The 22,936-nt window shown below is 50.8% G+C and overlaps 1 long non-coding RNA gene across 1 annotated transcript; it reads left to right on the top strand.

Annotated features, from left to right (window-relative positions):
* Positions 1 to 1,094: 1,094 nt before the first annotated feature.
* Positions 1,095 to 6,965, top strand: LOC138799621 (uncharacterized). Its single transcript, XR_011364286.1, has 3 exons — positions 1,095 to 1,170; positions 3,715 to 3,790; positions 6,903 to 6,965. It is a non-coding gene; the product is annotated as an uncharacterized lncRNA (long non-coding RNA).
* Positions 6,966 to 22,936: the final 15,971 nt, after the last annotated feature.

The following is a 22,936-nucleotide window of genomic DNA, read 5'->3' as shown; positions in this document are numbered from 1 at the left end:
GCAGGGGGATACAGGGTGATCCGTACAGGTGTGGGGTAGGAGGATACAGGGTGACCAGTCTTGGGTGAAGGCAAAGGAATTTAGGGAAACAAGTCTAGAATTTGGGCAGGGGAATATAGAATGACCAGTCTTGGGTGATTGCAGGGGGATATAGGTTGACTAGTTGGGGGTGGGGGCAGGAGCATAGGTGTGGTGATATGTTTTTGGGCCATGTAGATATATTTTTTTTCTTGACCTATATCTTCCATGGACACTTAATATGTTAACATTGACATTAGGGGCGTACAGGGTGATCAGTTTTGGGTGGGGGCCGGGGATACAGGGTGGCCAGTCTGGAATGGGGGCAGGGGAATACAGGGAAACCAATCTGGGGTTGGCGGTACAGGATTACAGGGTGACTAGTCTGTGGTGTGGGCCATGAGACGCAGTGACGGGTCTAGGGTGTGGGCACTGGGATACAAGGTGACAAGTCTGGACTTCGGTAGGGGGATAGAAGCAGACCAGTCTGGGGTTGGATCAAAGGGATATTGGGTGACTAGTCCAGGGTGGAGGCAGGAGGATACAGGGTGACTTATCTAGGGTGAGGGCAGGAGCATACAGGATGACCCGTCTTAGTTGAGGCTAGAGATATACAGGGTTACCAGTCAGGGGTGGCGGAAAGGTGATGAAGAGTGACCACTGCGGGGCGGGGGTGGGGGGCGGGAGGATACAGGGTGACCAGTCTAGGGTGAAGGCACGAGGATACAGGGTGACCAGTTTGGGTTTGGGGCAGAAGGATACAGGGTGACCCTTCTAAGGTGGAGACAGGGGGCTAGAGGGAGACCAGTCTGGGATGGGGGTAAGAGGATAAAGTGTGGCCACTCTGAGGCAGGGTCAAAGGCATATAAGGTGACCGGACTAGGGTGAGGGCAGGGGAATAGAGAATGACCAGTCTGGGGTGGGGGCAGGGGGATATAGGGTGTCCAGTCTTGGGTAAAGGTAGAGACACAAGAGAGCAGGGTCATATGAGCAGTGTCCTTAGAGTATTACCTACATATTAAGATCTCCATTCTAGGAACATATTATCACACCTATGATTTTTATTCTACTTTAGGTGGACGACGAAAAGAAGAAACACGCAAGGAGACGAATATTCCCATCAGAAGCAGAAATGGAAGAATCGCAGAACAGGTAATTAATATAATTATTAATTACTGATAACTATCAGGCTAGACTTTTGGTCTAGACCTGCATAGGTGTGATAATATGTACCTGGGCCATGTAGATATATGTTTTTTATTGACCTATATCTTCTATGGACACTTAATATGTTAACACTGACATTAGGGGGATATAGGGTGTCCAGTCTCGGGTGGGGGCAGGGGGGTACAGGGTGACCAGTCTGCAGTGGGGGCAGGGGGGTACAGAGTGACCAGTCTGCAGTGGGGACAGGAGGATACAGGGTGACAAGTCTGAGGTGGGGGTACGAGATTACAAAGTGACCAGTCTAAGTTGTGGACGGTGGGACACAGGGTGACCAGTCGAGGGTGGGTGCAGAGGGATACAGGCAGGGGGATAGCTAATGTCTCCTATGCCCTGGTGCAAGAGGTCACCTTGGGCTCCCCCCCATTCCTTTCACGACTAAGTGATGCTTTTGGTGTATGTATGTATGTATATATATATATATATATGAAGAGAAAATATTATCACCATACATATTACTGCCATACTGTTACTGACCAAATCCTGTACACTGAGACCAATATTACCAGTAATACCAGTATATAGGATGAAAATTTTACCGCCACACCCCAACCACTACCATCTCCGCCATATTGTTACTGACCAAATCCAGTATACCGAGACCAATAAAACACAATACCAGATAAAAGTAACAAATATTACCACCACATACTGACTAACACCGCCGCTGCTACTGAATAATCCACTGTACAAAGATCACTATCACCTCATACAGTCATATAGAGGTAGCCCTAGCTCTACACAGGTTCTATACACTATATACATTACAGTGTAGTTACATCAAGTAACTTACAAGGGACATCTTCTGTGATCAGAGTCGTTTGCATTTTCTTCTCCATCTGCCATTATGAGAACTTCTCCGAGCCACAACTCCACAGAATCTGCCAGGCAAACATATTAGGCTCCTTACTCCGGGACCATCCTCATCTCTATACAAACTGCACATCTGTATTGGCCCCTTTATGCCACCATTTAGTGTGTAGGCTGACACGATGTGATCCCCCTATAGTATATGTCCCCTTCTATGTAGCCTCCTTATAGGCCCCCTCTCCCCCTATGTTGTCCCCTTATGGGCCCCCTCTCCCCCTATGTAGTCCCCTTATAGATGGCCCCCTTTCCCCCCTTACTTATACCCCATTATAGATGGCCCCCTTCCCCCTCCCTTATTGATGGCCCCTCCCTTATTGATTGCCCCTCCCCCTCCCTTATCAATGGCCCCTTACCCCCCTCCCTTATCGATGCCCCCCCCCCTTATCGATGGCCCCCTCCCTTATCGATGGCCCCCTCCCTTATCGATGGCCCCCTCCCTCCCTTATCGATGGCCCCCTCCCTCCCTCCCTTATCGATGGCCCCCTCCCCCCCCCTTATCGATGCCCCCCCCCTTATCGATGGCCCCTCCCTCCTCCCTTATCAATGGCCCCCTTCCCCCTCCCTTATCGATGGCCGCCCTCCCTTATTAATGGCCCCCCTCCCCCCTCCCTTATCGATGTTCCCCTCCCTTATTGATGGCCCCCCCTCCCTTATCGATGGCCCCACTCCCTTATCGATGGCCCCCCTTCCCCCCTCCCTTATTGATGGCCCCTCCCTTATTGATTGCCCCCTTCCCCCTCCCTTATCAATGGCCCCTTCCCCCCTCCCTTATCGATGGCCCCCCCTTATCGATTGCCCCCCATCCCTTATCGATGGCCCCCTCCCTCCCTTATCGATGGCCCCCTCCCTTATCGATTGCCCTCTCCCCCCCTTATCGATGGCCCCTCCCTTATCGATGGCCACCTTCCCCCTCCCTTATCGATGGCCCCTCCCTTGTTTATGGCCCCCTCCCCCTCCCTTATCGATGGCCCCCCTCCCTTATCGATGGTCCCCCTCCCCCCCCTCCCTTATCGATGGCCCTCCGCCCTTTTAGATGACTCCCCCGTTGAGCCTCTCTCCTCCTGTTCTGTCCCTGGCTGATGTGCGGCTGCCGGGGGTGTCCCGTCCTATCCCCGACAGCGCACTCATCAGAAAGCACAGGATATAGGGTGACAAGTCTAGTTTGGGGGCAGGGGGATACAGAATGACCAGTCTGGGGTGGTTGCCGGGAAAAATAGGGTAACTAATCTGCAGTGGAGGCAGAATCATACAGGGTGACCTGTCTGGGGGGGGGGGGGGTACATAGAGATACAAGGTGACCAATCTAGGGTGTACGCAGGGAGATAGAGGGAGGCCCTTCTGGGATGGGGCAGGAGGATACAGAGTGGCCAGTCTGGGGCAATGTCAAGAGGATATAGGGTGACTGGTCTAGGGTGAGGGCAGGGAAATAGAGAATGACCAGTCTGAGGTAGGGCAGTGGGATATACGGTGACCAGTCTTGGGTAAGGGTAGGGACACAAGAGAGCAGAGTCATATGAGCAGTGTCCTTAGAGTATTACCTACATATTAAGATCTCCATTCTAGGAACATATTATCACACCTGTGAATCTTTTTCTACTTTAGGTGGACGACGAGAAGAAAAAGCATGCACGAAGACGAACATTCCCATCAGAAGCAAGAATGGAAGAATTGCAGGAAGGTAATTAATATATTTATTAATTACTGATAACTATCAGGCTAGACTCTTGGTCTAGACCTGCATAGGTGTGATAATATGTACCTGGGCCATGTAGATATATGTTTTTTATTGACCTATATCTTCCACGGACACTTAATATGTTAACACTGACATTAGGGGGATATAGGGTGTCCAGTCTCGGGTGGGGGCAGGGGGGTACAGGGTGACCAGTCTGCAGTGGGGACTGGAGGATACAGGGTGACAAGTCTTAGGTGGGGGTAAGAGATTACAAAGTGACCAGTCTAAGTTATGGACGGTGGGACACAGGGTGACCAGTCGAGGGTGGGTGCAGAGGGATACAGGCAGGGGGATAGCTAATGTCTCCTATGCCCTGGTGCAAGAGGTCACCTTGGGCCCCTCCCCCCATTCCTTTCACGACTTAGTGATGCTTTTGGTGTATGTATGTAGAGAAAATATTATCACCATACATATTACTGCCATACTGTTACTGACCAAATCCTGTACACTGAGACCAATATTACCAGTAATACCAGTATATAGGAAGAAAATTTTACCGCCACACCCCAACCACTACCATCGCCACCATATTGTTACTGACCAAATCCAGTATACCGAGACCAATAAAACACAATACCAGATAAAAGTAACAAATATTACCACCACATACTGACTAACACCGCCGCTGCTACTGAATAATCCACTGTACAAAGATCACTATCACCTCATACAGTCATATAGAGGTAGCCCTAGCTCTACACAGGTTCTATACACTATATACATTACAGTGTAGTTACATCAAGTAACTTACAAGGGACATCTTCTCTGATCAGAGTCGTTTGCATTTTCTTCTCCATCCGCCATTATGAGAACTTCTCCGAGCCACAACTCCACAGAATCTGCCAGGCAAACATATTAGGCTCCTTACTCCGGGACCATCCTCATCTCTATACAAACTGCACATCTGTATTGGCCCCTTTATGCCACCATTTAGTGTGTAGGCTGACACGATGTGATCCCCCTATAGTATATGTCCCCTTCTATGTAGCCTCCTTATAGGCCCCCTCTCCCCCTATGTTGTCCCCTTATGGCCCCCTCTCCCCCTATGTTGTCCCCTTATGGCCCCCTCTCTCCCTATTTTTTGCCCTTATGGGCCCCCTCTCCCCCTATGTAGTCCCCTTATAGATGGCCCTCTCCCCCCTTACCTATACCCCATTATAGATGCCCCCCTACCTAATCGATGGCCCCTCCCCCTCCCTTATTGATGGCCCCTCCCTTATCGATTGCCCCCTCCCCCCTCCCTTATCAATTGCCCCTTACCCCCCTCCCTTATCGATGCCCCCTCTTATCGATTGCCCCCTCCCTCCCTCCCTTATCGATGGCCCCCTCCCCCCCCCTTATCGATGGCCCCTCCGCCCTCCCTTATCAATGGCCCCCTTCCCCCTCCCTTATCGATGGCCCCCCTCCCTTATCGATGGCCCCCTCCCCCTCCCTTATCGATGGCCCCCCTCCCTTATCGTTGGCCCCCCCCCCCCCCCCCTTATCGATGGCCCCCTCCCTTGTTGATGGCCCCCTCCCCCTCCCTTATCGATGGCCCCCCCTCCCTTATCGATGGCCCCCCTCCCTTATCGATGACCCCCTCCCTTATCGTTGGCCCCCCTCCCTTATCGATGGCCCCACTCCCTTATCGATGGCCCCCCTCCCCCATCGATGGCCCCCCTCCCCCTCCCTTATCGATGGCCCCCCTCCCTTATTGATGGCCCCTCGCTTATTGATTGCCCCCTTCCCCCTCCCTTATCAATGGCCCTTTCCCCCCTCCTTATCGATGGCCCCCCCTTATCGATGGCCCCCTCCCTCCCTCCCTTATCGATGGTCCCCCCCTCCCTCCCTTATCGATGGCCCCCCCCCCTCCCTTATCAATGGCCCCCTCCCTCACTTATTGATTGCCCCCTCCCCCCCCCTTATCGATGGCCCCTCCCCCCTCCCTTATCGATGGCCCCCTTCCCCCTCCCTTATCGATGGCCCCCTCCCTTGTTTATGGCCCCCCTCCCCCCTCCCTTATCGATGGCCCCCCTCCCCCCCCTCCCTTATCGATGGCCCCCCTCCCCCCTCCCTTATCGATGGCCCCCCGCCCTTTTAGATGACCCCCCTCATCCCGCTTATAGATGGCCCCCTCCCCCCCTCCCTTATAGGTGGCCCCCTCCCCCCCTCACTTATAGATGGCCCCCTCCCTTTTAGATGACCCGCCTCCCCCCGCTTATAGATGGCCCCCTCTCCCCCATCGATGGCCCCCTCTCCCCCCTCCCTTATAGGTTGCCTCCCTATTCTCCCCCCCTCTCCTTATAGCTGGCCCCCTCTTCCCTCATTATAGCTGTCTCCCTCTTCCCTCATTATAGCTGGCCCCCTCTTTCCCCTTATTGCTGGTTCACTCTTCCCTCTTTCCCTCTTATATCTGGCCCCCTCTTCCCTCATTATATATGGTCCCCCTCCTCTCCCCCCTGTGCATAAAAGATAACAAAAGAAAAAAAAACACAACTCACCTTCCATCTACTCCCCTGTCGAGCCTCTCGCCTCCTGGTCTGTCCCTGGCTGATGTGCGGCTGCCGGGGGTGTCCCGTCCTATCCCCGGCAGCGCACTCATCAGAGAGCTCAGGATATAGGGTGACAAATCTAGGGTGGGGGCAGGGGGATACAGAATGACCAGTCTGGGGTGGTTGCCAGGGAAAATAGGGTAACTAATCTGCAGTGGAGGCAGAATCATACAGGGTGACCTGTCTGGGGGGGGGGGGGGTACATAGAGATACAAGGTGACCAATCTAGGGTGTACGCAGGGAGATAGAGGGAGGCCATTCTGGGATGGGGCAGGAGGATACAGAGTGGCCAGTCTGGGGCAATGTCAAGGGGACATAGGGTGACTGGTCTAGGGTGAGGGCAGGGAAATAGAGAATGACCAGTCTGAGATGGGGCAGTGGGATATACGGTGACCAGTCTTGGGTAAGGGTAGGGACACAAGAGAGCAGGGTCATATGAGCAGTGTCCTTAGAGTATTACCTACATATTAAGATCTCCATTCTAGGAACATATTATCACACCTGTGAATATTTTTCTACTTTAGGTGGACGACGAGAAGAAGAAGCACGCACAGAGACGAACATTCCCATCAGAAGCAAGAATGGAAGAATCGCAGGAAGGTAATTAATATATTTATTTTTTTTCATTCATATCTTTTTATTTATTTTTCAATATTTTCCCATACAAAAGTGACATCATTACTTCATCATAACAATTTTACATATACAAGCACATAATAAAAATTAACCACCGTACAAATAAATACCCCAAATTACCCCTCCCCCCCCCCACCCCCCTGGTCTGACCCCCCCAAAAAAACAAAAAAAACAAACAAACAAAAAAAAACCTCGCCTCACCCCCTCCCTCTAATTCCCTACTCCCTCATACATTTAATAACACCTTTCCCATTTTTCACAACTTGGAGTCCCCGGAGCCATCCATTGTTTAACTATAATAAATCTAGCATAGAAAAGCATTTTTTTGTACAGTTTTCTTACTCCTTTTTCTCGCAATGATGTTAGTGGTGTCTCCCAACAAAGCAGTGACCGGGTTCAGCTCAAATTTCACCTTACTCTTCCCTTCAATTTTTTCGTGCACTCTCCCCAGTACTCTTGCAAAACGCTGCATGTCCAAAGCATATGTGCAAAATCCGCCTCCCCACAACCACATCTTGGACACTTTCCATCCTTTCGCTTCCCTATTCTACAAAGGAACATTGGGGTGTAATATAATTGATGTACTATATTAAATTGAATAATTCTATGATTACCACACTTGAGACTTCCTTAATACTCTTCAGCACTTTCTCCCACCTGCTCTCATCTAGTTCCCCAATTACTCCCTCCCATTTTTCCTTACTTTTTATCCCAATCTGTTGTTCCTTTATAAGGTGCGAGTATATTGTTGTAATCTCTTTCTTTTTGATTGTCCCGCCCCTTAGTTTTTCCACTAGTGGGCTGGGGCTACATACTTGCAGCTTACTATTATTCTGACTTACAACTAACGCTTTTCTACATCTAACATAAGAGAACCAATGTCTTTCCTCTATCCTATATTCTATTTTTAGAGTATACCAACTTTTGATGTAATTTCCGTCCATTATGTCTCTAACTGTTTTCACCCCCACCTCCTCCAATACTTTAACTACTCCCAATTTCCTAATTTCCCCTAACTCATCATTTAACCACAGTGGGGCAAACTCCATTGTTCCCTGATTATTTAGTGCTTTTTTCAGCCCGTCCCATGTTCTGACTAAGGTCTTTACCATTACCAATTTTTTCCAAGCTATGTTCCCCAAAACTCCTGTTTCCAGTATTTGAAAAATGTCCCAGGTTCCATTGCTGATGCTTTTACTCAAATACAAAAAAAACTATCCTGCCTCCACCTAGCCAACCAATATATTTGAGAAGCATAATAATATCTTTCCATATCTGGGACTCCCAGTCCACCTCTTGTCATTGGGATATATAAATTCTCTAGCTTTATTCTTACTCTTTTCCGTCCCCATATTAATGCATTCAACATCACTTTTATTCTTTTAAAATATTTTTCTCTAACACTATGGGGGTAGCCCCAAATACATACAGGAGTTTTGGTAACAGAACTGTCTTAATTAGAACAATTTTATCTGCTTTAGAGATCATCAATCTTCCCCATATACTCACTTTTTTCTCCATTAGATTAATGGTGGGCTCTATATTTAGCTTATTAAACTGGACCAAGTCCCTTGAAACCTGGATCCCCAGATACCTAAAACTAGCCCCATCTTCCAAGTTAGATAATAATGGAAAAATATCTCCTGTTTATTACCTAAGGTCATCAAAGTGGACTTGGGCCAGTTTATCAATAATCCTGAGAAGGACCCCATTTCTTCCACTAGTTCTATAACTCTAGGGACTGCTACAAGAGGGTTTTTTAAAAAAACAAACAAAAGATCATCAGCATACAGGGATATCCTGTCCCCTCCACCCCTCGCCCCAATTAATATATTTATTAATTACTGATAACTATAAGGCTAGACTCTTGGTCTAGACCTGCATAGGTGAGATAATATGTACCTGGGCCATGTAGATATATGTTTTTTATTGACCTATATCTTCCATGGACACTTAATATGTTAACACTGACATTAGGGGGATACATGGTGACCAGTCTCAGGTGGGGGCCGGGGGATATAGGGTGACCAGTCTGGAGTGGGAGCAGTAGGATACAGGGAAACCAATCTGGGGGTGGGGGCACAGTATAACAGGGTGACCAGTCTGTAGTGTGGGCCATGAGACACAGGGTGACCAGTCTGGGCTGGGGTAGGGGGATAGAAGCAGACCAGTCTGGGGTTGGGTTAAAGGAATATAGGGTGAGCAGTTTTTGGTGCGGGCAGGGGGATACAGGGTGATCCGTACAGGTGTGGGGTAGGAGGATACAGGGTGACCAGTCTTGGGTGAAGGCAAAGGAATTTAGGGAAACAAGTCTAGAATTTGGGCAGGGGAATATAGAATGACCAGTCTTGGGTGATTGCAGGGGGATACAGGTTGACTAGTTGGGGGTGGGGGCAGGAGCATAGGTGTGGTGATATGTTTTTGGGCCATGTAGATATATTTTTTTTCTTGACCTATATCTTCCATGGACACTTAATATGTTAACATTGACATTAGGGGCGTACAGGGTGATCAGTTTTGGGTGGGGGCCGGGGGATACAGGGTGGCCAGTCTGGAATGGGGGCAGGGGAATACAGGGAAACCAATCTGGGGGTGGCGGTACAGGATTACAGGGTGACCAGTCTGTGGTGTGGGCCATGAGACACAGTGACGGGTCTAGGGTGTGGGCACTGGGATACAAGGTGACAAGTCTGGGCTTCGGTAGGGGGATAGAAGCAGACCAGTCTGGGGTTGGATCAAAGGGATATTGGTTGACTAGTCCAGGGTGGGGGCAGGAGGATACAGGGTGACTTATCTAGGGTGAGGGCAGGAGCATACAGGATGACCCGTCTTAGTTGAGGCTAGAGATATACAGGGTTACCAGTCAGGGGTGGCGGAAAGGTGATGAAGAGTGACCACTGCGGGGTGGGGGGTGGGAGGATACAGGGTGACCAGTCTAGGGTGAAGGAACGAGGATACAGGGTGACCAGTTTGGGTTTGGGGCAGAAGGATACAGGTTGAACAGTTTTTGTTGGGGGCAGGAGGATACAGGGTGACCCTTCTAAGGTGGAGACAGGGGGCTAGAGGGAGACCAGTCTGGGATGGGGGTAAGAGGATACAGAGTGGCCACTCTGAGGCAGGGTCAAAGGCATATAAGGTGACCGGACTAGGGTGAGGGCAGGGGAATAGAAAATGACCAGTCTGGGGTGGGGGCAGGGGGATATAGGGTGTCCAGTCTTGGGTAAAGGTAGAGACACAAGAGAGCAGGGTCATATGAGCAGTGTCCTTAGAGTATTACCTACATATTAAGATCTCCATTCTAGGAACATATTATCACACCTATGATTTTTATTCTACTTTAGGTGGACGACGAAAAGAATAAACACGCAAGGAGACGAACATTCCCATCAGAATCAAGAATGGAAGAATCGCAGGAAGGTAATTAATATATTTATTAATTACTGATAACTATCAGGCTAGACTCTTGGTCTAGACCTACATAGGTGTGATAATATGTACCTGGGCCATGTAGATATATGTTTTTTTATTGACCTATATCTTCCATGGACACTTAATATGTTAACACTGACATTAGGGGGATATAGGGTGTCCAGTCTCAGGTGGGGGGAGGGGGATATAGGGTGACCAGTCTGGAGTGGGAGCAGTAGGATACAGGGAAACCGATCTGGGGGTGGGGGCACAGGATTACAGGGTGACCAGTCTGTGGTGTGGGCCATGAGACACAGGGTGACCAGTCTGGGCTGGGGTAGGGGGATAGAAGCAGACCAGTCTGGGGTTGGGTCAAAGGAATATAGGGTGAGCAGTTTTTGGTGCGGGCAGGGGGATACATGGTGATCCGTACAGGTGTGGGGTAGGAGGATACAGGGTGACCAGTCTTGGGTGAAGGCAAAGGAATTTAGGGAAACAAGTCTAGAATTGGGGCAGGGGAATATAGAATGACCAGTCTTGGGTGATTGCAAGGGGATATAGGTTGACTAGTCGGGGTGGGGGCAGGAGCATAGGTGTGGTGATATGTTTTTGGGCCATCTAAATTTTTTTTTTTTCTTGACCTATATCTTCCATAGACATTTAATATGTTAACATTGACATTAGGGGCGTACAGGGTGACCAGTTTTGGGTGGGGGCAGGGGGATACAGGGTGGCCAGTCTGGAATGGGGGCAGGGGAATGCAGGGAAACCAATCTGGGGGTGGCGGTACAGGATTACAGGGTGACCGGTCTAGGGTGTGGGCACTGGGATACAAGGTGACAAGTCTGGGCTTCGGTAGGGGGATAGAAGCAGACCAGTCTGGGTTTGGGTCAAAGGGATATTGGGTGACTAGTCCAGGGTGGGGGCAGGAGGATACAGGGTGACTTATCTAGGGCGAGGGCAGGAGCATACAGGATGACCCGTCTTAGTTGAGGCTAGAGATATACAGGGTTACCAGTCAGGGGTGGCGGAAAGGCGATAAAGAGTGACCACTGCGGGTGACCAGTCTAGGGTGAAGGCACGAGGATACAGGGTGACCAGTTTGTGTTTGGGGCAGAAGGATACAGGGTGACCAGTGGAGGCAAGGTGACTCACGGTGACAAGTCTAGGGTGGTGGCAGGGGGATACAGGTTGACCAGTTTTTGTTGGGGGCAGGAGGATACAGGGTGACCCTTCTAAGGTGGAGACAGGGGGCTAGAGGGAGACCAGTCTGGGATTGGGGTAAGAGAATAAAGAGTGGCCACTCTGAGGCAGGATCAAAGGCATATAAGGTGACCGGTCTAGGGTGAGGGCAGGGGAATAGAGAATGACCAGTCTGGGGTGGGGGCAGGGGGATATAGGGTGTCCAGTCTTGGGTAAAGGTAGAGACACAAGAGAGCAGGGTCATATGAGCAGTGTCCTTAGAGTATTACCTACATATTAAGATCTCCATTCTAGGAACATATTATCACACCTATGATTTTTATTCTACTTTAGGTGGACGACGAAAAGAAGAAACACGCAAGGAGACGAACATTCCGATCAGAAACAGAAATGGAAGAATCGCAGAACAGGTAATTAATATAATTATTAATTACTGATAACTATCAGGCTAGACTTTTGGTCTAGACCTGCATAGGTGTGATAATATGTACCTGGGCCATGTAGATATATGTTTTTTATTGACCTATATCTTCCATGGACACTTAATATGTTAACTCTGACATTAGGGGGATATAGGGTGTCCAGTCTCGGGTGGGGGCAGGGGGGTACAGGGTGACCAGTTTGCAGTGGGGGCAGGGGGGTACAGAGTGACCAGTCTGCAGTGGGGGCAGGGGGGTACAGGGTGACAAGTCTGAGGTGGGGGTACGAGATTACAAAGTGACCAGTCTAAGTTGTGGACGGTGGGACACAGGGTGACCAGTCGAGGGTGGATGCAGAGGGATACAGGCAGGGGGGTAGCTAATGTCTCCTATGCCCTGGTGCAAGAGGTCACCTTGGGCCCCCCCCCCATTTCTTTCACGACTAAGTGATGCTTTTGGTGTATGTATGTCTATATATATATATATATATATATATATATATATATATATGAAGAGAAAATATTATCACCATACATATTACTGCCATACTGTTACTGACCAAATCCTGTACACTGAGACCAATATTACCAGTAATACCAGTATATAGGAAGAAAATTTTACCGCCACACCCCAACCACTACCATCTCCACCATATTGTTACTGACCAAATCCAGTATACCGAGACCAATAAAACAAAATACCAGATAAAAGTAACAAATATTACCACCACATACTGACTAACACCGCCGCTGCTACTAAATAATCAACTGTACAAAGATCACTATCACCTCATACAGTCATATAGAGGTAGCCCTAGCTCTACACAGGTTCTATACACTATATACATTACAGTGTAGTTACATCAAGTATCTTACAAGGGACATCTTCTCTGATCAGAGTCGTTTGCATGTTCTTCTCCATCTGCCATTATGAGAACTTCTCCGAGCCACAACTCCACAGAATCTGCCAGGCAAACATATTAGGCTCCTTACTCCGGGACCATCCTCATCTCTATACAAACTGCACATCTGTATTGGCCCCTTTATGCCACCATTTAGTGTGTAGGCTGACACGATGTGATCCCCCTATAGTATATGTCCCCTTCTATGTAGCCTCTTTATAGGCCCCCTCTCCCCCTATGTTGTCCCCTTATGGGCCCCCTCTCCCCCTATGTAGTCCCCTTATAGATGGCCCCCTTTCCCCCCTTACTTATACCCCATTATAGATGGCCCCCTTCCCCCTCCCTTATTGATGGCCCCTCCCTTATCGATTGCCCCCTCCCCCCTCCTTTATCAATGGCCCCTTACCCCCCTCCCTTATCGATGCCCCCCCCTTATCGATGGCCCCCTCCCCCCCTCCCTTTTCGATGGCCTCCTCCCTCCCTTATCGATGGCCCCCTCCCTCCCTCCCTTATCGATGGCCCCCTCCCCCCCCTTATCGATGGCCCCCTCCCCCCCCCTTATCGATGGCCCCTCCCCCCTCCCTTATCAATGGCCCCCTTCCCCCTCCCTTATCGATGGCCGCCCTCCCTTATTGATGGCCCCCCTCCCCCCTCCCTTATCGATGTTCCCCTCCCTTATCGATGGCCCCCCTCCCCCCCTCCCTTATCGATGGCCCCACTCCCTTATCGATGGCCCCCCTTCCCCCCTCCCTTATTGATGGCCCCTCCCTTATTGATTGCCCCCTTCCCCCTCCCTTATCAATGGCCCCTTCCCCCCTCTCTTATCGATGGCCCCCCCATCCCTTATCGATGGCCCCCTCCCTCCCTTATCGATGGCCCCCTCCCTTATCGATTTGCCCCTCCCCCCCTTATCGATGGCCACTCCCTTATCGATGGCCACCTTCCCCCTCCCTTATCGATGGCCCCTCCCTTGTTTATGGCCCCCTCCCCCTCCCTTATCGATGGCCCCCCTCCCCCCCTCCCTTATCGATGGCCCCCCTCCCCCCTCCCTTATCGATGGCCCCTCTCTATTATCGATGCCCCCCCCTTATCGATGGCCCCCTCCCCTCCTCCCTTATCGATGGCCCCCTCCCTCCCTCCCTTATCGATGGCCCCCTCCCCCCCTTATCGATGGCCCCCTCCCCCCCTTATCGATGGCCCCTCCCCCCTCCCTTATCAATGGCCCCCTTCCCTCTCCCTTATCGATGGCCGCCCTCCCTTATTGATGGCCCCCCTCCCTTATCGATGTTCCCCTCCCTTATCGATGGCCCCCCTCCCCCCCTCCCTTATCGATGGCCCCACTCCCTTATCGATGGCCCCCCTTCCCCCCTCCCTTATTGATGGCCCCTCCCTTATTGATTGCCCCCTTCCCCCTCCCTTATCAATGGCCCCTTCCCCCCTCCCTTATCGATGGCCCCCCCCCCATCCCTTATCGATGGCCCCCTCCCTCCCTTATCGATGGCCCCCTCCCTTATCGATTTGCCCCTCCCCCCCTTATCGATGGCCCCTCCCTTATCGATGGCCACCTTCCCCCTCCCTTATCGATGGCCCCTCCCTTGTTTATGGCCCCCTCCCCCTCCCTTATCGATGGCCCCCCTCCCCCCCCCTCCCTTATCGATGGCCCCCCCTCCCCCCTCCCTTATCGATGGCCCCCCTCCATTATCGATGGCCCCCCTCCCTTATCGATGGCCCCCTCCCTAATCGATGGCCCCACTCCCTTATCGATGGCCCCCCCTTCCCCTCCCTTATTGATGGCCCCTCCCTTATTTATTGCCCCTTCCCCCTCCCTTATCAATGGCCCCTTCCCCCCTCCCTTATCGATGGCCCCCTCCCCCCCCTCCCTTATCGATGGCCCCCTCCCCCCCTCCCTTATCGATGGCCCCCCGCCCTTTTAGATGACTCCCCCGTCGAGCCTCTCTCCTCCTGCTCTGTCCCTGGCTGATGTGCGGCTGTCGGGGGTGTCCCGTCCTATCCCCGGCAGCGCACTCATCAGAGAGCACAGGATATAGGGTGACAAGTCTAGTTTGGGGGCAGGGGTATACAGAATGACCAGTCTGGGGTGGTTGCCGGGAAAAATAAAGTAACTAATCTTCAGTGGAGGCAGAATTATACAGGGTGACCCGTCTGGGGGGGGTACATAGAGATACAAGGTGACCAATCTAGGGTGTACACAGGGAGATAGAGGGAGGCCCTTCTGGGATGGGGCAGGAGGATACAGAGTGGCCAGTCTGGGGCAATGTCAAGGGGACATAGGGTGACTGGTCTAGGGTGAGGGCAGGGAAATAGAGAATGACCAGTCTGAGATGGGGCAGTTGGATATACGGTGACCAGTCTTGGGTAAGGGTAGGGACACAAGAAAGCAGGGTCATATGAGCAGTGTCCTTAGAGTATTACCTACATATTAGGATCTCCATTCTAGGAACATATTATCACACCTGTGAATATTTTTCTACTTTAGGTGGACGACGAGAAGAAAAAGCACGCACGAAGACGAACATTCCCATCAGAAGCAAGAATGGAAGAATCGCAGGAAGGTAATTAATATATTTATTATTTACTGATAACTATCATGCTAGACTTTTGGTCTAGACCTGCATAGGTGTGATAATATGTACCTGGGCCATGTAGATATATGTTTTTTTATTGACCTATATCTTCCATGGACACTTAATATGTTAACACTGACATTAGGGGGATATAGGGTGTCCAGTCTCAGGTGGGGGCCGGGGGATATAGGGTGACCAGTCTGGAGTGGGAGCAGTAGGATACAGGGAAACCAATCTGGGGGTGGGGGCACAGGATTACAGGGTGACCAGTCTGTGGTGTGGGCCATGAGACACAGGGTGACCAGTCTGGGCTGGGGTAGGGGGATAGAAGCAGACCAGTCTGGGGTTGGGTCAAAGGAATATAGGGTGAGCAGTTTTTGGTGTGGGCAGGGGGATACAGGGTGAACCGTACAGGTGTGGGGTAGGAGGATACAGGGTGACCAGTCTTGGGTGAAGGCAAAGGAATTTAGGGAAACAAGTCTAGAATTGGGGCAGGGGAATATAGAATGACCAGTCTTGGGTGATTGCAGGGGGATATAGGTTGACTAGTCGGGGGGTGGGGGCAGGAGCATAGGTGTGGTGATATGTTTTTGGGCCATGTAGATACATTTTCTTTCTTGACCTATATCTTCCATGGACACTTAATATGTTAACATTGACATAAGGGCATACAGGGTGACCAGTTTTGGGTGGGGGCAGGGGGATACAGGGTGGCCAGTCTGGAATGGGGGCAGGGGGATACAGGGAAACCAATCTGGGGGTGGCGGTACAGGATTACAGGGGGACCGGTCTAGGGTGTGGGCACTGGAATACAAGGTGACAAGTCTGGGCTTCGGTAGGGGGATAGAAGCAGACCAGTCTGGGGTTGGGTCAAAGGAGCAGGAGCATACAGGATGACCCGTCTTAGTTGAGTCTAGAGATATACAGGGTTACCAGTCAGGGGTGGCGGAAAGGCGATGAAGAGTGACCACTGCGGGGTGTTAGTTTGGGGCGGGAGGATACAGGGTGACCAGTCTAGGGTGAAGGCACGAGGATACAGGGTGACCAGTTTGGGTTTGGGGCAGAAGGATACAGGGTGACCAGTGGAGGCAAGGTGACTCACGGTGACAAGTCTAGGGTAGTGGCAGGGGGATACAGGTTGACCAGTTTTTGTTGGGGGCAGGAGGATACAGGGTGACCCTTCTAAGGTGGAGACAGGGGGCTAGAGGGAGACCAGTCTGGGATGGGGGTAAGAGAATAAAGAGTGGCCACTCTGAGGCAGGATCAAAGGCATATAAGGTGACCGGTCTAGGGTGAGGGCAGGGGAATAGAGAATGACCAGTCTGGGGTGGGGGCAGGGGGATATAGGGTGTCCAGTCTTGGGTAAAGGTAGAGACACAAGAGAGCAGGGTCATATGAGCAGTGTCCTTAGAGTATTACCTACATATTAAGATCTCCATTCTAGGAACATATTATCACACCTATGATTTTTATTCTACTTTAGGTGGACGGCGAAAAGAAGAAACACGCAAGGAGACGAACATTCCGATCAGAAACAGAAATGGAAGAATCGCAGAACAGGTAATTAATATAATTATTAATTACTGATAACTATCAGGCTAGACTTTTTGTCTAGACCTGCATAGGTGTGATAATATGTACCTGGGCCATGTAGATATATGTTTTTTATTGACCTATATCTTCCATGGACACTTAATATGTTAACACTGACATTAGGGGGATATAGGGTGTCCAGTGTCGGGTTGGGGCAGGGGGGTACAGGGTGACCAGTCTGCAGTGGGGACAGGAGGATACAGGGTGACAAGTCTGAGGTGGGGGTACGAGATTACAAAGTGACCAGTCTAAGTTGTGGACGGTGGGACACAGGGTGACCAGTCGAGGGTGGGTGCAGAGGGATACAGGCAGGGGGGTAGCTAATGTCTCCTATGCCCTGGTGCAAGAGGTCACCTTGGGCCCCCCCCCCCCATTTCTTTCACGACTAAGTGATGCTTTTGGTGTATGTATGTATATATATATATATATATATATATATATATATATATATATGAAGAGAAAATATTATCACCATACATATTACTGCCATACTGTTACTGACCAAATCCTGTACACTGAGACCAATATTACCAGTAATACCAGTATATAGGAAGAAAATTTTACCGCCACACCCCAACCACTACCATCGCCACCATATTGTTACTGACCAAATCCAGTATACCGAGACCAATAAAACACAATACCAGATAAAAGTAACAAATATTACCACCACATACTGACTAACACCGCCGCTGCTACTGAATAATCCACTGTACAAAGATCACTATCACCTCATACAGTCATATAGAGGTAGCCCTAGCTCTACACAGGTTCTATACACTATATACATTACAGTGTAGTTACATCAAGTAACTTACAAGGGACATCTTCCCTGATCAGAGTCGTTTGCATTTTCTTCTCCATCTGCCATTATGAGAACTTCTCCGAGCCACAACTCCACAGAATCTGCCAGGCAAACATATTAGGCTCCTTACTCCGGGACCATCCTCATCTCTATACAAACTGCACATCTGTATTTTCCCCTTTATGCCACCATTTAGTGTGTAGGCTGACACGATGTGATCCCCCTATAGTATATGTCCCCTTCTATGTAGCCTCCTTATAGGCCCCCTCTCCCCCTATGTTGTCCCCTTATGGGCCCCCTCTCCCCCTATGTAGTCCCCTTATAGATGGCCCCCTTCCCCCCCTTACTTATACGCCATTATAGATGGCCCCCTTCCCCCTCCCTTATTGATGGCCCCTCCCTTATCGATTGCCCCCTCCCCCCTCCCTTATCAATGGCCCCTTACCCCCCTCCCTTATCGATGCCAACCCCTTATCGATGGCCCCCTCCCCCCCTCCCTTATCGATGGCCCCCTCCCTTACCGATGGCCCCCTCCCTCCCTTATCGATGGCCCCCTCCCCCCCTTATCGATGGCCCCCTCCCCCCCCCTTATTGATGGCCCCTCCCCCCTCCCTTATCAATGGCCCCCTTCCCCCTCCCTTATCGATGGCCCCCCTCCCTTATTGATGGCCCCCCTCCCCCCTCCCTTATCGATGTTCCCCTCCCTTATCGATGGCCCCCCTCCCCCCCTCCCTTATCGATGGCCCCACTCCCTTATCGATGGCCCCCCTCCCCCCCTCCCTTATTGATGGCCCCTCCCTTATTGATTGCCCCCTTCCCCCTCCCTTATCAATGGCCCCTTCCCCCCTCCCTTATCGATGGCCCCCCTTTTCGATTGCCCCCCCCATCCCTTATCGATGGCCCCCTCCCTCCCTTATCGATGGCCCCCTCCCTTATTGATTGCCCCTCCCCCCCTTATCGATGGCCCCTCCCTTATCGATGGCCACCTTCCCCCTCCCTTATCGATGGCCCCCTCCCTCCCTTATCGATGGCCCCCTCCCTCCCTTATCGATTGCCCCCTCCCCCCTTATCGATGGCCCCTCCCTTATCGATGGCCACCTTCCCTCTCCCTTATCGATGGCCCCCTCCCTTGTTTATGGCCCCCTCCCTTATCAATGGCCCCCCTCCCACCCTCCCTTATCGATGGCCCCCCGCCCTTTTAGATGACTCCCCCGTCGAGCCTCTCTCCTCCTGTTCTGTCCCTGGCTGATGTGCGGCTGCCGGGGGTGTCCCGTCCTATCCACGGCAGCGCACTCATCAGAGAGCACAGGATATAGGGTGACAAGTCTAGTTTGGGGGCAGGGGTATACAGAATGACCAGTCTGGGGTGGTTGCCGGGAAAAATAAAGTAACTAATCTTCAGTGGAGGCAGAATCATGCAGGGTGACCCGTCTGGGGGGGGGGGGGGGGGGTACATAGAGATACAAGGTGACCAATCTAGGGTGTACACAGGGAGATAGAGGGAGGCCCTTCTGGGATGGGGCAGGAGGATACAGAGTGGCCAGTCTGGGGCAATGTCAAGGGGACATAGGGTGACTGGTCTAGGGTGAGGGCAGGGAAATAGAGAATGACCAGTCTGAGATGGGGCAGTGGGATATACGGTGACCAGTCTTGGGTAAGGGTAGGGACACAAGAGAGCAGGGTCATATGAGCAGTGTCCTTAGAGTATTACCTACATATTAAGATCTCCATTCTAGTGCGATGCCCTGGCCCCTGGGGGCCACTTCCGCAGTGCTGGTGTTATGAGCGGGCAATGACCGGGGCAGCTGCAGGGGTTATACTTGTCACGGTATAGGCCTGAGGGCGGCACAGCTGTAGGGTCGGTCTGTGGAATCTGCGGGTGATGATGGGCATGCGATTCTTCGCTGCACTTAGTCAGGGCACCAGTTAGTGGACACCAATGCCAGGGTTCAGTAACAGCTGTTTTATTATAGAAAAGGTAACTAGTAGCAACAGTTCTGTCCGGATGCAACCGGGTATATAGCAGGCTTTGACAAATAAAGCAGGAGTGGTGCTGCATAGGCTGTGAGAATACGTGCCGGATGATGGGAGTAGGAGTATGAGAGGAATAGCGTTGCTGGGTGGATTAGCTTGAGAATAATACTTGCTGTGAATCCTTGCAGCGATGAGGAGAGATAACGGAATGACACCCAGATGAGAGAGAAGAATCCGGTCACTTGAGCAGGCAGATACAGCCGAAGACTTGAATACAGCAGCAGAATCAGTCACTCTTCTTATGGTGAAGAGGCTGCAGAGAAGAAGCCCAACTCCTCTGAGGCAGGAGAGGGACGACACACATCCTCCTTGCTTGGAAGCAGGGGGAAGACTAACTTGTTAGGAGGAAGTGGGAGGTCACATGGTTGCTCCTGGCCAGAACTAGTCGGCCATTGGAGGAACCATGGTTACAGGTCACGTGATCAACAGCCTTGCATACCACTGTACACTGTAATAATACACAGGAATACATGACAATACACATGAAAATGCACATTACCAGAGAATACTAGGGGGAAAACCAGCAGCAGTTGCAGTGCAAACACTTACCAGAACAGGCATTGACACAGCAATAGAAATGGCCATAATAGGAGTAGTAGTCTGTATGTTCTGGGACACTGCATACCTCCCTAGCAAATTTGAGCCGACCTCGGCGAATCTAGAAGGCAGCAAACATGAATAGACTGGACAATCAAACAACAGGATTGAATGATGAGAGTGAGTGTGATGAGGTGTGTGTTTCCCACACCCAAGGCACAGGTGAGAAGAGAGAGAGGATGAGAAACCCTAGTGGCAGGACTTCACCTAGGGGTGCCTAACGTACTCTGGCGACCAGGTAGCTAGTGCGTGAACCATCTGACGTGTAAGCCAGGACAACTTAACTGCTGGCGGGGGACCCTCAATATTCCAGCCAGTTAGACAGTAGGTTTTCTGTTAAATGTGTTACCCTACTGGAGGAGAACGTGAAGACCTGTGTACTACCTTGGCGTGTCTGAGTAGTGTCTTGGATACCTGGAAGAGAAAAGAACAAAATAATAAAAGCAAACATACATGGGGGCCCCTTTCATACCACTCAATCACACACACAAGCACTCCACAGGCCAAACACACGAAAAGGTATCCAAGGTGCGATATGTATGGACAAGTGTGAAGGTTAGGTATGACTATGTGTGATAACTACTGTGTTGGGACAAGACAGAGGTGAACAAATACCGGAACCAAAAGGAAGGGAAACACAAGGGACAACAAATACTGCGAGGTCTTGAGGAGAACTGGCTCACATGAATCTGAATGAAACCTGAGAAAAATCTAAATACAAACTGGCTCAACTAAATCTTTCCAGCTATAGATATGATAATAATACACAATAATGAGACTGGATGAGAAAATACACTCCTACATAAACTGGACTTTCTCTGAGGTATATGTAAACTGACTTCTCTTACTCAGAGGAGGAGCTATCTGACTTAGACACTGTAAAACATACTGTTTTACAAAAGAGGCGCTCTACTCTGAGGCAATCTATGTAACCTTGTGCTCACTCAGAGGAGGAAATACAAAGATTTCGATAACACTGGAATGCAATAGTAGAAAAAGTGCAATAACAAAATAAGTGCAATGATACCCTTTGTGGAACACACAATCACAGGAAAGTGCATTAGGAAGGAATGGGTTAAGTGTCTCTGTTAGGTAGAGTCTCTTTTAGGCAATTAGACATCGTCCATGTAAAAGGCTCTGGGACAGGCACTAGAGAACCTTTTGTTATGGTAAGTGTCCATCAGCTCATGGCTGGTTAGTACAGGGAACTTGGTCAGGAGGACCAGGCACGAACCTTGAACGTTGCAGGAACTGGAACAAAACAGTTAGACAACAGAAACAGTTAAGGACTCTGGTCTCTGTAGCGAAGTGGAGGAATTCCTCTGGTAGAGCGCTCAGACCGTCTCAGCGGAGGATCCTCTTCAACAGTGATTGGTGCAGGTACAGGTGGAAGATCACCCCCAGTGTCTGGTTGTAGAGATGGAGTTGTTGGAGGCACAATTGGAAGTGGAGGGGCCACTGGAATGTGCACAGGGACCGCTGGATAGCCTATGGCCATGAGGAACGGTTCAACTTGGAACATTTCTTCCAGAGAGAGAGGTTAGCTGGAGCTGCTGGGGGAGCCGGAGGTGTGGATGCAGGTACCGGACACGGTGCTGTAAGGCCCTGTAGGTCCTCCTTAGTGCAACGTTTTATCCTATTCCGGTGCACCGTCTGCGGGGCTAGCCCTGGCTTTTTTACTTCATACACATCAGTCTCTGGGTAAGGGATAGAAGAGATGACATAGGGCTCAGGCTCCCAAAGGCTTTCAAGTTTGTGAGAGCGATGATATTTCTTTAGCCAAACTTTATCTCCCACTTGTAGTGGTGTGGCATTCGCCCTTTGCTTGTAGGCATCCTCTTGGCGCTGCTGAGCCTCCCCCATCCTCCGGTCAACAATTTCCCGGGCATCCTGGATTCTCCTCTGATGCTCCCGAAACCCAGTCAGTTTCAGGTAGGGGGTCTGAAGGTGTCAGGAGCTTGGAACTCCAAGAGCACGGTCCTGAGGGAAGTTGGCCTTGGCGGCCAAACATCAGGTAGAACGGGGAGTAGCCAGTGGAACAATGAGAGGTATTGTTATAGATCTCCACTAGTTCATCCAACAAGTGGGGCCACTCTACTCTCTTCGTCACTGCAGCCGTTCGGAGCATGTTGATAAAGACCTGGTTAACTTTTTCACACAGACCATTCCCTTGAGGGTGATAGGCCGTGGTACGGAGCTTCTTACATTCATGGTAGGCACACAGCTCCTGGAAAAGTTGCGACTCGAAGGCCGGACCCCGGTCCGTCAGCAGAGACTCTGGGCACCCATAGTGCTTTACATACTCCTTGTAAAAAGTAAGGGCGGTGGTCTTGGCGGTCAGTCCCTGACAGGTACCACGACTACCCACTTGGAGTAA

Source organism: Dendropsophus ebraccatus, chromosome 8 (assembly GCF_027789765.1).
Source record: "Dendropsophus ebraccatus isolate aDenEbr1 chromosome 8, aDenEbr1.pat, whole genome shotgun sequence".
In the NCBI taxonomy this organism is placed as follows: Eukaryota; Metazoa; Chordata; class Amphibia; order Anura; family Hylidae; genus Dendropsophus; species Dendropsophus ebraccatus.
This window is presented reverse-complemented; position numbering and strand designations above follow the sequence as displayed.